This window comes from Bos grunniens, chromosome 20 (assembly GCF_055505025.1).
Source record: "Bos grunniens cultivar Pamir isolate PY7600 chromosome 20, Bosgru_T2T1.0, whole genome shotgun sequence".
NCBI lineage: Eukaryota > Metazoa > Chordata > Mammalia > Artiodactyla > Bovidae > Bos > Bos grunniens.
The window spans coordinates 73,473,768-73,487,563 of record NC_141184.1 but is presented as its reverse complement, the minus strand read 5'-3'; the positions used below and the strand labels follow the sequence as shown (position 1 = coordinate 73,487,563).

Sequence of the window (13,796 nt, the reverse complement as noted above, 5' to 3'; positions counted from 1 at the left end):
AACTCCATTTTCCAGATGAGAAAACAGTGCTTCCGAGATTGTTAACAACTTGTCCCAAATCACCGAGTTGCTAAAATTGTGGGATCAGGCCATTGAACCTAGGCTGTTTCAGGCCCAAACGTGTGCTCTTGGTGAGCAAAGTAAAAAATAAGATGGTGTTTAATGGAGGAGAACATGAACATGTATTGAGTACTTAATATATACGTGGCATGTGATCCTCACAACAGTCCTGCAAGGGAGGTATCATTCCCATTTCATAGATGAAGAAATTGAGGCTCAGTGCTCACTTTGGCAGCACATATACTTAAATTGGAATGATACAAAGAAGATTAGCATGGCCCCTGCTCAAGGATGACATGCAAATTGGTGAAGCATTTCATGTTTTTATGGCAGAAACCATCACAACATTGTAAAGCGATTTTCCTCCAATTAAAAAATAAAGTTAAAAAAGTATGAATAAAACAGGGAAATGTCTTTAAAAGTTGAGGCTCAGAGAGGTTACATAACTTATCTAAAGTTGCACTGCAAAGCCCCGGTCTGGGGCACTTCACCTCCTCTGTGTCTATGCTGAGAGTTTTGTACTTTCTCTCTGAAATAAATCCTGTTTGCTTGCTACCATGAAAAAGAAAAAGGCCAGGTCTCTCAGACTGCAAAGCCCATATTCTATTTGTTAAAAATATATATTGTTGTTTTGCTCCTAAATTTTCTTTATTTATCATTATTTATTTGGCTTCTTCAGGTCTTCACTGTGGCATGTGGAATCTAGTTTCCTGACCAGGGATCAAACCCAGGCTCCCTACATTGGGACTAGTGTCTTAGCCACTGGAACACCAGGGAAGTCCCCCATATTCTTTCTTATTCTTTCTTCCAGATAGAATTCGCAGGAATTTCACAGATTGAACTAAGTAATTAAAAATCTCTCCTTTAGATATTTTTAGTTCTGCATATCCAAACCAAACACCTAGTGTATTTGTCAGAATTTGAAAGAAGTCTATTAAAGACTGCTTGCAAGAAAACCACTGTATAAACTATGTTTTATAAGTTCTTCTGTTTTAATTATTTAGGTTTTCTAAAGTTTGAAGGAAAAAAAAAAGGAGACAGAAACCAGTTTTTAATGATTTGGAATTAGGATTCATGAATACACCAGATTCTTTCTTGGTACTGGGGGAAAGCAGAGAATAAATGTGGTGGGAAACTATGAGGGTCCAGAGATTCAGACTTGAGCCTGGAATAGACATTAAAGAGGTATTTCAAGGACTTCCCATGTGGTCCAGTGGCTAAGACTCTGTGCTCCCAATGCAGTGGTGTGGGCTCGATCCCTCGTCAGGGAACTAGATCCCACATGCCACAAGGAAGATTGATCTTATGTGCTGCAACTAAGACCCGGTGCAGTGAAATAAATACTCAATAAATTAAATATTTAAAAGAAACCTCAATTATTTAAAAAAAAGATGCAATTCTAATTTATTTTAGAAATAGCTTGTGTGTCTGCTAGTCAACAGTAGAGCTAAGGCCAGAACCTGGGGTTTCCCAATTCTTAAACCATTGTTTTTTCTTAGACATGAACCATGAATTGCTTTAGAGAATAATCCTTTCTCTTCCTCTCTTAATCCAGAATGGGGGGGGGGGGGGGGCGGGGAGTGAGAAAGCTTAAAGACTTGAAAAAACAATCAGGACATCAAGAATCAAGTTATCCTGGAAGGAGGTCAAGACAGTAACCACAGAGGCTGGAGTTAAGGGGAGGAGAACCAGGCAAGATAAGGTCTTAATCTAAAGCAATTAGAGTAAGCAGGCAAGCTTTTGTTACTTGTTTTTAGCTGAACGCTGTGAACAGAAAGTTTTTTGAAATCCTTGGCTAAATCAAAACCTGCAAAGTGAGGACTTCTAACCTTCAAGAAAAAAAAGCTGAGCGTGAGACAAAAAGGTATTTGTTTTTATACTTAACTTGGTAGGGAAAAGGAAAGAAAAATAAGATGTCAGTTCAGCTGGGTCCCAATTCCAGCCCTGGGAAGCCCAAAGCCCACCTCTCTTGGTTTTATTTTTAAGAATAGCATTTTTCCCTCCCTTGGCCAAGTTCAGTGTGTAGGATCTTAGTTCCCTTACCAAGGATCAAACCTTCACCCCCTGAAAGCGTGAAGTCTTAACCACTGGATTGCCAGGGAAGTTCTACCCTCCCCACCTTGGTTTTTGTAAATCGTCCTGAAGGGCTTTCTTGGTTTCTAGACTACTGAGATCTTGCTTCCGTGTGTAAAGAGATGGAAGTCAGGCTTTACATCCCAGTAATAGGGAACAAATTTGATTGGGAATGGCTGGGTTACCATCTAACACTGACATGTCATTTTCCCCTGACCGGGCTCAGCTTCCATCCATCCGGCTGGCTTTTCTTTCATGGTCTTATTTCTTTCCTTTCTGCCCTCTGCCCCTACTCCCCTCTCCTTGCAGGAGCAGAAACAAGAAACTCTTCCTCTAATCTCCAGCCTGGCAGGTTTTCCCTCCCCTGGAGTCCAGGTGCCTGTAGCATTAGCTCCTCAGTGGCTTTCCCCAAGGAGACAGCTCCCTCCTTCCTCTTCCCAAAAAGGAATCATGGGGCCAGCTGTTAAGATTTCAAACAATTATTTTTTTCACGTCTTTACTCAACATGGGAAAATCTCTGAAGTTTAAGGTGGCACCTGGCTGTCCTGTAGTGCTTGTATTTCTTTCAAGGCTTTGTTCTGTCTGGAATTTTATTATAATAACTAATGATGGGATTTCTTTAATGGTCCAGTGGTTAAGATTCTGAGCTTCCAATGCAGGGGGGTCACAGGTTCAATCCATGGTCAGGAAATTAAGATCCCACATGCCACATAGTGTGGCCAAAAAGCAAAACAAACAAACAACCACTACAACAAAAAACTAATGGGAATGAACATACCTTGATGTTTACATAATTTTAATAAATCAACTTCAAAATGATAAAACATTAGTAATCAAATAGAGATTCACTCAGTCATATCCAACTCTTTGGGACCCCACAGACTGTAGCCCTCGAGGCTCCTCTGTCCATAGGATTTTCCCAGGCAAGAATATTGGAATGTGTGGTCATTTCCTCTCCCAGGGGAATCTTCGTGACCCAGGGATCAAACCCGTGTCTCCAGTATTGGCAGGTGGATTCTTTACCACTGAGCCACATGGAAAGGCTAGCTTCTATCAATGATTCACACCAAAAGGTGGTTCAATGAAGCAGCTATGATGAGGCAGTACTAGAATTCAAAGGGGAATCAGGTACCCTTGAAACTCAAACCTAATAATAGTAGAAAACACCACCCACTTACTTACCCAATATACACAGATTTGAAACTGTTTCTTTGAGAATGTTTCTGTTTGGGGGGATAATTCTCTTATTTGAAGGCTCTAAGTAATGACAGGCAGAGAAGATGCCTCAGTGACCTGATAGCCATGCCCTGGAGAGACAGCTGAGAGAGGGGTCCCCAACCTCCGGGATCTAATACCTGATGATCTGAGGTGGAGCTGATGTAATAATAATAGAAATAAAGTACACAATAAATGTAATGCACTTGAATCATCCTGAAACCTTCCCCACTTCTCCAATTCATGGGGAAAATCCCCTTTCATAAAACTGGTCCCTGGTGCCAAAAAGTTTAGGGATATTCAAAGGAATGTTCTTTGTCCTTCACACCCACGCTGTTTGTCTAACTGCCCCATCTCACAAAGCTTTAACCTCCCCTAGCATCACACGCCTCTTCCCACTTTGAGGGGCAGGGTGCACACCAGTGTTCAGGCCTCAGGTCCTCCCTGGGCGCTGGTGATCTGTCCTTCTCATCCTGGCTCTGTAAGGCACTCCCCTAAGTTTTTCCTGCTCCCCTGTTTCTCTAGTTCCTCCTGAATCTTCCTAGATAAACCTGTCTAAATGATGCAAGAACTTTCTATCTAATGAATCTGTGATTTTCTCCACTTTAATCACACCTGGGCTGTGTCTACCACACTCTCTCCACAGCTGCACTTGTCGTTTCTGTTTCGTTTTCAGCTTTCTATTTTACACTGGAGTACAGCCGATTAACAATGTTGTGATGGCTTCAGGTGGACAGCAAAGGGACTCAGATGTATGTATTCATGTGTCCATTCTCCCCCAAGCCCCTCTCCCACCCAGGCTGCCACATAACATTAAGCAGAGTTCCCTGTGCTGTACAGTAGGTCCTTCATTATCCATTTTATTGTCAGATTTTATTTACTCCTTATTTTCTTTATGTCCCCTAAATGAATTTCCTCAAAACCCAGTTCCTCTCCTCTCAGGCCCCATAGCTAGTATTTCATTTTCACAATCACCTTGCCTCATGTAGGAGTGTGGTGGGCGGGGGGCGTGGCAAACTGGCGCAGTGGAGGGAGGGGGCCTTAGCCACCTGCAGTCTGCGGCCTGAACAGCCACAAGGCTCCCCCAGTGGCAGAGTGGTACAGACTCTGCCTGCCAAGGCAGGAGATGCAGTAGACTCGGGTTCGATCCCTGGGTCTGAAAGATCACCTGGAGTAGGAAATGGCAACCCACTGCAGTATTCTTGCCTGGAAAATTCCATGGAAAGGAGGAGCCTGGCAGGCTACAGTCCATGGGGTTGCAAAGAGTCAGACAAGACTGAGCATGCACGCATATCATAGACACCAATGTTGAGTCAAACATCCCAGCTCACTTTTGGAGGGTTTAATTATGCCTTAATGCTCCTTATCATAATTAAGCAGAAATAGTGATTCTAATTAGCATATTTACAGAAACCACACAAGTATGCTTCCCTGGTGGCTCAGATGGTAAAGAACCCACCTGCAATGCAGGAGACCCAGGTTCAATCCCTGGGTCAGAAGATCCCCTGGAGGAGGAAATGGCAACCCACTCCAGTATTCTTGCCTGGAGAATTCCATGGACAGAGAAGCCTGGCAGGCTACAGTCCACAGGGTCGCAAAGAGTCAGACATGACTGAGCAAATAACACACACAAGTAGGTCCATATAATCGCACACTTCACCTACTCGTAGCTTAATGGTGTTCCATCCGTGTTTACTTTGCCCTGGTTTCCCTTTCGGCTTGAATGAGCACAACTTTTGAAGTCTTTAATTTATGACTGTTTTAACTTAAGCAAGCCCTGCTAGAGGGTGACAGATGGTAAATGTCAAAAACCCAGAGAGAGGGTTTCTGTTTAGCCTTTGATTTTTGTTTTGTTTTTTAAGCCAGAGAAATGTCCGATTGTGCTCATAGTTTGTCGGAGAAGGCAATGGCAACCCACTCCAGTGTTCTTGCCTGGAGAACCCCAGGGACAGGGGAGCCTGGTAGGCTGCTGTCTATGGGGTCGCACAGAGTCAGACACGACTGAAGAGACTTAGCAGCAGCAGCAGCAGAAGGAGAAAATTATTTCTGTTCTCAAAACACTATAATAATAACAAAAGTAAAACAAAGAACATGGACTTCCCTGGTGGTCTAGTGATTAAGAATCTGCCTGCCAATGCATGGGACGCTGGGTCAATCCCTGGTCCAGGAAGATTCCATATGCCCGTGTGCCACAACCACTGAGCCAGAGCTCTAGAGTCTGTGCTCTGCAACAAGAGAAGCCATCGCAATAAGAATCCTGAGCACAGAAGGTAAAGAATAGCCCCTGTTCACTGCAACTACAGAATGCCCAAGGGCAGTAACGAAGACCCTTTGTAACCAAAAATAAATAAATAAATAAATAAATCCTTCAAAAAAATCATCATCACCATGATGGCACTGATAATGGTGGCAGTGATTATAGCAGCCACCAACCCAGAGGTACTTGTATGTGCCAGGCACTGTCTCAGGAAGTATTCCTACCTTATTATTTTTTGAGGGGGGTTATACAGTGAGGCATGTGGGATCTTAGTTCCCCCTACCGGGATCGAACCTGCACCGCTTACATTGGAAGCACAGAGTCTTAACCACTGGACCACCAGGAAAGTCCCGTTCCTACATTACTTTATTTAACCTTCATAATAAATTTAAAAGGTAATCGTAACTGCTTCAATTTTATAGAAGAGAAAACTGAAGGTAAGATAAACTGATAAAATTTCCCACTACTACTGTGAAGACATAAGCAGTAAGACCCAGGGTCAGAATTTGAATCCAGGACTCTCCAGCTTCAGGCCACACAGTGAGCTTCTCTATCCTGTCTCGCCACCTCTCCTGCCATATCATTATACAGTTATTCCACAACTGCAGTTAGTTTGTTCATAACAATATATGTTCTTAAAAACAGTACCCTGTTCTACCTATCTAAAACACAGAAATAATTTCCATTATGTAGGGGTAAACTATAGATTTTATCAATTATCAAAACTTCAGCCATTCCTAAAGAATTGGGAAATGAAAGTCTTTTTTTTTTTTTTTTGAAAAGTCTATTTTTTAATTGCCCAAAATGAAAGTCTTGTTTATTTGTATGTAAAATTCGTAAGGGTTTTTATGTGGTTGTAGCCTAAGGGAAGAGATACTGCTACGTTGAGAAGCCATTAAAGGTTTAATTTTTTTTTCCTTAAGAGATTAGGGAAGCTTTGCTCAGTAAATTGGTTTGCTTAAATTGTTTGTGAAAATTTAAAAATTCCCCAAGTTCCTCCAAGCAGAATCAGTTAGTTTCTTATCCTTGTTTCAACTGCTCTTTCTTTGTGCATGTTTCTCTTACAGGATAGTACTTCGTATTCAGTGTGGTAACTATCTGTTTCTGTCCTGGGCCATAGACTAGACTCCCAGAAAGTGGGGTTAAGACCATTGTACCCTTAGCAGCTAGCACATAACAGTATTTAATACATATTTACTGATTTAGTGAGTGATTGTAAGTAGAGTAAGAAGACATTTTACTTTTATATAATAGATGGCTCATTACAAGATTAGTGTTCAGTGTTTTGTGTGAATCCTGGCAACCCACTCCAGTACTCTTGCCTGGAGAATCCCCATGGTCAGAGGAGCCTGGTGAGCTACAGGCCATGGGGCTGAAAAGAGTTGGACACGACTCAGCAACTAAGCACAGCACAGTGCGGATCTCACTTAAAATGGACATTCAAGGAATTCCCTGGTGGTCCAGTGGTGAGGACTCCACACTTTCACTGCCAAGAGCAGGAGTTCAGTCCCTGGTCAGGGAACTAAAAGCCCAAGTCACACGGGGTGGCCAAAAAAATAAAATAAATAAAATAAGATGGACATTCATTTCATTTTTCTGAGTTTATATGGAATGAAATCTATTTTTGCTGGAAGATATCTTGTTTAACACCACTGGTAATAAAGAATACATGATAATAAAAAAGCATTTTCAGGGGAGAAAATTTGGGCATGAATGCTCTTAACTATATACATAAATAAACATCATTAATTCTGAAAAGTACAAAATATTTGACCCATTAACAGAATAGATAATAATGAAAACTGATGACTTTTCTGTTAAGTAAACAAAAACTTTGTTCCCTTTACCCAAAGCCATTTGAGACTTTTTAAAATGGCAAATGATGAAAAAAAAATTAAATGCTTTTGTTTGCATATATTGAAATAACCAAACATCTTTTGTCTTTTATTCTGTGAATTACATGGACTGATTTTTTAATATTGTGCCAACCTTACTCTCCTTGGATACATCCCACTTGGTCATCATGTATTATTCCTTTTTTATATCTTACCAGGTTTAATTTGCAATTTTTTCTTTAATAGAAAAACTGAAATTTACTATAACAAACTACTCCCTAAAGAAATGAAATACTAAGCAACAATGTGGCAACTTTCTTGTATCAGAACTATTCATCACCTTAAAATATGTGTGTGTTAGTTGCTTGCCGAGGTCCAGCCCGGCTGATCCAGGGAGTTCGAAGCGGGGACGGTGTCGGCGAGGATAAGGATACAATAGCTTCAATTAGATATTAATTAGAGATGTAAAGAGTAATAGAATGAGGATAGCTCAGTAGGAAAATTCAGTGGAGAAAAGAGGCTGAGTAGCTTGGTTTACGTGGGAGACCAATAAAACTTCAAGACAAGAAGCTTGCACCACTTACGTAGGCCACAGGCATCCTTCCGTTCTCCCAAAGGAGAGGAGACACTGAGGCCTCCCCGGTCGGATCTTAGAAGCCTAGGCATAATTAGTAAGCATGGCGGGTTCTGCGCTCCATATGGAGACTCAGCCAGAGTTTGAGAGAGAAAGTGACATGGGGAGACCAGTATTTCGAGAAACTGATCCCGATTCTCTATTTTCCAGGGTCTGTTTTTATACACTGAGGTGTTATACAAAAGTCATGTGGGGTCAGCAGTCCTGACTTTTATCAAAGTCAGGTGCTTCATACAAATGTATACAGAGGTCTTAGGGGTATTTACATCATCTTCTGGCCAGGGGGCCTGCTGACGATTTATGACCCTCTCCTTGTGACAGCGGTCAGTCAACCAGGACACTTATTTCTCCAGGGGTGATTATTCTTCAAAAAGACTCCACCTTCCGAAGGTACCAGATAAAGTTACATTCCTATAGGGTGAGGGTGTAGTGGGTTTTAATTAAGGAAAGAATTTACTTAGCCTAAGGTCTAACGTGATTAATATCAAAGGTTAATACTTATTTCTTCTATATATTCATTAATGTGTGTAAGGGCAGGGAATGTGGAGACTTAGCAACAAACATTGGCTCAACAAATGAAAAACCCTTCAGCAATACAATTTCTAATCAGCCCACTATACTTATACTAATGGTTTTCTAACTTTTCTAAGGAATCTGTTTTTAGAAGGTTTAAAGCATCTTGTGCCTCTCACGGTTGGGAGGCTGTGAGCAATCACATGTGGCCCGACAAGCCTGTCAGGCAGGCTAGAGAACCTTCAGAGGAGTTTGTAGGTTAAAACACCCTTGTCGCACCCAGGAGTTTTTGTTAACTGGAGCTCTAAGTTAACTCCTTCTCCAAACGAGGTGGTGGGGGACAGCCCCCCATAAAGTCAGAGGTGTAGGTGAGAGTACAAAGTAGTAAAGTAGACAGGCTCTGGTTATGGGGGTAGATGCTCGAGGATTTCCAGGGGGACTCCTGGGGCTCGATCCCGCCTTTGCGTATGTCGAGCCTCCTTCCTCATGACCTTTGCCACGGGCGGAGTGCCTCACGCTGGCCTCCAACAGTTGCTCAATCATGTCCGACTCTTTATGATCCTGCAGACTGTATCCCACCAAGCTCCTCCAACCATGGGGATTCTCCAGGCAAGAATACTGGAGTGGGTGGCCATTCTCTTCTCCAGGGGATCCTCCCAACCCAGGGATCAAACCTGCATCTCCTGCATTGCAGGTGGATTCCTTACCGTCTGAGCCACCAGGGAAGTGCATAAATGGTTTCTGGAAAAAGAGTTATTGTTGAAGACCAAGTATTAAAATCAGTATTACATACAATACTCAAAACCTTTTTTCATTCTACAACCTGGTTGATCACTTTTCTCTCCTCTGTCCCAGAACAGCCCACGCGTCAGCTATTGAAGCCTTTCCCTGGCTATGAGTGATGTTGAATGAGAGTTAAGGAAAGCCTTGTGATAAAAGGAGTCATAGCTATTGTAATTTTTAAAATAACTCTTCCACCACTGCACTGTACATTTTTCTTTTTAAAAGAAATTCTCATGAAGAACAGCCATCACTGAAATCAGAAAGACTGCTTTTATCATTGTAATTATAACAATATTAATTATGCAGTTTATTACTATATTAAATGTAGAGGGTTTCTACTTCAAGTAAACACAATAAAATGAAACGTACATCAGCATGTTAAGAGCCAACTATTCATATTTCAAAAGGATTCTCCAACTCAAAAAGGATCCACTGCAGCTTTTCTATAAATAAAAAAAATCCCCGTGGTTTTAAAAATAATTTTAAAATTGTAATTTACACATAATTTTCAGGAACTCTTCTATTATACAACACAATGCACAACTGTGCATGTATATGGATCATGCCATAAAGAAAAAGCTCATACAAATTTCCCATAAGTTATCTAATTAACTGTGACTATAAGAATGAACATAAACATTGGTTGCAATGCATAGAAAACCACTAGAAAAATTTATGCTCATACTGTTTACTGTTTACAATTCTATGTAAGGACTTTACATTGCTAGTTTCTAAAGTGAAAAGAACTTTAATATGCCCATTATGCCATTTCCTAATTACTAATTTTTGCAAACTTTTCTTTATTAATGATAGAAACATAAACATTCAGTTTGCCTGGTAGAATCACAGAAAATTTGAATTAGTTAAGTAAAATTTGATGACCCATAGGTAATAAATACTGCACATTACCCACAGAATCCCAGTGTCAGAATTGTGTACTGTAGGCATCAGAGACACAGAAATCCAGGAATCTGGAGAGAATGAGGAGCTCCAAGTCATAACCTGGTGGAACTGTGGTTTGTGAGTGTCAGATTACTTTCAACTAACATGGATATCTTGAAAAGAGCTGTTAAGTTCTTAGAACAAGGGAATTTTGAGGTCATGGTATATTTCTTTTGAAACAATGGCCTTCTCCAACTTAGTTCTAGAATTCCTAAGTAGCTGATGTTAGGAATTCTTCTTTTCCCAAATTTACCTTGGGCTTGGTAACATGGAGTTCTTTCACCATTTGAATATAATGCTTCTTCCATACACCCTGCTCATAGGGAGCTGGGGAGACATTGATATACCAGTTAAACCATAAACATTTTAGAATCCAGAGGTGATCCAGTTCAGTTAAATTCTTCCAATGCCAGCTCACCTGGAGAAACAATGTAAAAAACTATTCAGGTTACATGTCCACTTTCTCTAGGTTTTGAGCCGTCACCCTGGTACTGAGAGAACTTCTTTATTTTTTTTTCTGGAGTGGGTTGCCATGCCCTCCTCCAAGGGATCTTCCTGACCCAGGGATCGAATCCACTTCTCTGCATTGCAGGCAGGTTCTTTACCACTGAGCCACTGGGGAAGTGGATTCATGGATTCATTCATGAATGAATCAGAGCAAACATAATTTTAACTTGATAAACCAGGCCTGGAATTCACAAGTAGTTTCTTTTTGGTCCTTTTTTTCCAAATCACAACCAAGTTACCTCTTACCTGAAGTGCTTCCTAACAAGGCAGGAAGATTTTTTTTTAATTGGAGGATAATTACAACATTATGATGGTTTTGCCATACATTGGCCATAGGTATACATGTGTCCCCTCCAACCTGAACACCACTTCCACCTCCCTCCCCATCCCATCCCTCCAGGTTCTCACAGAGCACTGGCTTTAGGTACCCCTTTTTCTTTTCTTTTCTTTTTTTAAATGTTAATTCAGACAGAATCCAAGTCAACTAATATTTATTGAGCACCTATTAACCATCCTCGTCACAACCTGAAGGGTAGTATAATTAATATTCTCCCCTTGCAAATGGGGAAACTAAGCTTCAGAAAAGACTTCGGAACTTCCTAAAGATCTCTGGCTATGCCAAAGCCTTTGACTGTGTGGATCACAACGAACTGTGGAAAATTCTGAAAGAGATGGGAATACCAGACCACCTGACCTGCCTCTTGAGAAACCTGTATGCAGGTCAGGAAGCAACAGTTAGAACTGGACATGGAAAAACAGACTGGTTCCAAATAGGAAAAGGAGTACATCAAGGCTGTATATTGTCACCCAGCTTATTAACTTATATGCAGAGTACATCATGAGAAATGCTGGGCTGGAGAAAGCACAAGCTGGAATCAAGATTGCTGGGAGAAATATAAATGACCTCAGATATGCAGGTGACACCACACTTATGGCAGAAAGTCAAGAAGAACTAAAGAGCCTCTTGATGAAAGAGGAGAGTGAAAAAGTTGGCTTAAAGCTCAACATTCAGGAAACTAAGATCATGGCATCCGGTCCCATCACTTCATGGCAAAATAGATGGAGAAACAGTGGCTGACTATTTTTCTGGGCTCCAAAATCACTGCAGATGATGATTGAAGCCATGAAATTAAAAGATGCTTACTCCTTCGAAGGAAAGTTATGACCAACTTAGACAGCATATTAAAAAGAAGAGACGTTACTTTGCCAACAAAGGTCTGTCTAGCCAAGGCTATGGTTTCTCCAGTAGTCATGTATGGATGTGAGAGTTGGACTATAAAGAAAGCTGAGCGCCAAAGAATTGATGCTTTTGAACTGTGGTGTTTGAGAAGACTCTTAAAAGTGCCTTGGACAGCAAGGAGATCCAACCAGTCCATCCTAAAGGAGATCAGTCCTGGGTGTTTATTGGAGGGACAGATGTTGAAGCTGAAACTCCATTACTTTGGCCACCTGATGCGAAGAGCTGACTCATTTGAAAAGACCCTGATGTTGGGAAAGAATGAAGGCAGGAGGAGAAGGGGACAACAGAGGATGAGATGGTTGGATGGCATCACCAACTCAATGGACGCGAGTTTGGGTAAACTCCAGGAGTTGGTGATGGACAGGGAGGCCTGGTGTGCTGCGATTCATGGGGTCACAAAAAGTCAGACACGACTGAGTGACTGAACTGAATTGAACTGAAGGATCTCTGGGAGTCTGCATATGAACGTTGTGTGAAGGCTACAGAAACTCCAGTTGGCACATTGCTCATTTTTTTCATGATATGCTTCTGTTTTCCCTACATGCTTATGATTTACCTAAATATATAAAGGGAACACAATGACTAATACTATATTGATGTGTCCTAAATAGCCTTTAAGATTCAATGAAGCATTAAGTATTTGTCGTGGGGACTTCCCTGGTGGTCTAGTGGCTAAGATTCTATGCTTTCAGTGCAGGGGGCCAGGGTTTGATCCCTAGTTAGGGAACTGGATTCTACGTGCTGCAACTGACACTTGGTGCAGCCAAATTAATACATTTTTTAAAAAGTATTCTGTACATTCCACTTTCATAGCATTATGGTCAATCCTACATATCCAGAAAATGGTGGAGGTGACCCTATTATGTGTAGTAGTTTTAAAAATAAGTTATTCCAGGTTTTAAATAAGTCTTAGTAGAAACTAGAGTCAAGTCCATATATAAAGTTCAGACTAGGCATTCCATATCTCTTAACATGAATTGCAGAGATGGTAACTAGTCTTCACATTCATTTCATCTTTGGAAAACTGGCCTCTTTTTCAAGGTTAACTCAATAATAAATAATGTTTGAGTGCCCCCAAAAGGAGCAGAACACTCTGTAATGGAACTCACTACCCATCCATCTGTTTATCTATCTGTCCGTCTTCCTCCCTCCTTCCATCCATTGTGTACGGAGTTTCAAAGTTACCCAAACTCACGTCCATTGAGTTGGTGATGCCATCCAACCATCTCATCCTCTGTTGTCCCCTTCTCCTCCTGCCTTCAATCTTTCCCAACATCAGGGTCTTTTCAAATGAGTCAGCTCTTCGCATCAGGTGGCCAGTGTGTTATGTCCAGGATTATTTTATGAGCTGAAGATAAGACATGTAGGGGAGAGGGAAGCAGAGGTGGGGCACAAATAGGAGAAACAGTAGGTTCAGGATCTAGATGGAGGAAAAGGCTTAGAGGATCTTACACAACACTGCAGGCAGAAACAGAGATCACAACCACTTTGTGCAACCCAGAATGAAACTGCACTGCCCTTAATCCTCATATGGTTAGTTAATTCAATCAAGATGTGGGGTTTGGGAGGGAGGGGATGGGGAGAAAGTTTTTCTCAACTCTCATTCTTTTCCTCTTTTGACTTAGATCGGGTTTAGACCTGGGTAGTTAAGTTGGGGTTCCCCCCCTGCACTGGGGATAGATAAAATTTTGCTTTGTTTTTGATTTTTGCTGCTTTTTGTTTGTTTAAAACTAAACA

At 41.3% G+C, this 13,796-nt stretch overlaps 1 long non-coding RNA gene and 1 other non-coding gene across 3 annotated transcripts; one reads left to right on the top strand and one right to left on the bottom strand.

The window, feature by feature from the left end:
* Positions 1-279: 279 nt before the first annotated feature.
* LOC147350807 (U6 spliceosomal RNA) lies at positions 280-386 on the top strand. Its single transcript, XR_015149289.1, has one exon. It is a non-coding gene; the product is annotated as a U6 spliceosomal RNA (small nuclear RNA).
* A 7,803-nt stretch (positions 387-8,189) lies between these two features.
* On the bottom strand, positions 8,190-13,518 carry LOC147350806 (uncharacterized). 2 transcript variants are annotated; one of them, XR_015149066.1, is made up of 3 exons: positions 13,255-13,518; positions 10,566-10,730; positions 8,190-9,328 (listed from the first exon to the last, which is right to left on the bottom strand). It is a non-coding gene; the product is annotated as an uncharacterized LOC147350806 (long non-coding RNA). The 2 variants fall into 2 exon arrangements; XR_015149065.1 differs by lacking the exon at positions 8,190-9,328 and having other exon boundaries at positions 9,640-10,730; positions 13,255-13,407.
* Between the last annotated feature and the right edge of the window lie 278 nt (positions 13,519-13,796).